This window comes from Nothoprocta perdicaria, unplaced genomic scaffold, assembly GCF_003342845.1.
Source record: "Nothoprocta perdicaria isolate Ctin4 unplaced genomic scaffold, notPer1 scaffold_0, whole genome shotgun sequence".
In the NCBI taxonomy this organism is placed as follows: Eukaryota; Metazoa; Chordata; class Aves; order Tinamiformes; family Tinamidae; genus Nothoprocta; species Nothoprocta perdicaria.
The window spans coordinates 15,657,119-15,657,366 of record NW_020454092.1 but is presented as its reverse complement, the minus strand read 5'-3'; positions in this window follow the sequence as shown (position 1 = coordinate 15,657,366).

The window sequence follows — 248 nt, the reverse complement described above, 5'->3', positions numbered from 1 at the left end:
TTTTTTTTTGCTTTTTTTTTATGTGTCCACAATGTTGCCCATGCTGGATGATGCCGTTGCCAAGAGCCCTTCTACTGAACCACACTGCAATAAGCGTGCAAGCCCCCTGCTCCCATTTGCACTGCTGGACGCAGGCTGCTCTTCTGTAGGGAGATCTGAAGTTCTTAATGGGAAAGTTATTTTCTGGCATATCCATGTGGTTCTTAGCACCTTTCTTTCTTTCCCAAGGAAATTTCCTTTCCCTCATG